The 729-nt window shown below is 57.2% G+C and overlaps 1 protein-coding gene across 1 annotated transcript in view; it reads left to right on the top strand.

The window, feature by feature from the left end:
- The window catches only part of PHACADRAFT_147361 (uncharacterized protein), a 6,110-nt gene that overhangs the window by 4,490 nt on the left and 891 nt on the right, over window positions 1-729 (top strand). The window lies entirely within an intron of this gene.

Here is a 729-nt window from a genome sequence, read left to right as displayed (position 1 = left end):
GGCACAAGGGGACAAAGAAGTTCCGTTCTACCGCAAGCTGCAAGAAGGTACGCTCAACGATAGCAGATCTTGCATTCGCAGGCCAACAAGCTGACCGATTTCTTGTAGGTCCCAACCAATGGCCTGCGGAAGCCGACTTGCCAGGCTTCCGATCAGCCTTGGAGACGCTGTTCGAACGCTACATCTCGCTCAACCTCCAGCTCAACAAGCACATCTGCACCCTTCTCGACATCCCTGAGGCTGCCCTGAACGCGCACTACACGGATTCTGTCGACTTCACGAGCGTGATCTGGCACTACCTGCCGCTCACGCCCGAGATGCGGGCGACGGCCAAGAATGGATTCGTCAAGGGCATGCACGAGCACCGGGATTCGTCGACGTTGTACAACTGCCTGATCCAGTCACGTCCTGGGCTGCAAGTTCAGAATCACGCCGGGGAGTGGATCGACGTCCCTCTGGTCAAAGGCGGTGTCGTCTGCAACATCGGTACGTAGCTCACTGCATGCAGACGGTGCGAGTATCTGACAAGTTGTTCGCTTGCAGGTCTGCGGCTGATGGAGCTGACTGGCGGGAAGCTCGTTGCGACGACGCATCGCGTGAATACCCTAAAGATCGATACGGACCGGTCAGTATAGCCTACCTGCCTAGCGTCCCCGCTTAGCTGACCATACTCTCGTGTAGCTTCACCATCCCATACGCGTTCTCCACTCGTCTCGAGAAGCCTGTGGT

This window comes from Phanerochaete carnosa, assembly GCF_000300595.1.
Source record: "Phanerochaete carnosa HHB-10118-sp unplaced genomic scaffold PHACAscaffold_7, whole genome shotgun sequence".
In the NCBI taxonomy this organism is placed as follows: Eukaryota; Fungi; Basidiomycota; class Agaricomycetes; order Polyporales; family Phanerochaetaceae; genus Phanerochaete; species Phanerochaete carnosa.
Note: the sequence above shows the minus strand (reverse complement) of the source record. Positions and strands in the feature narration are given on the sequence as shown.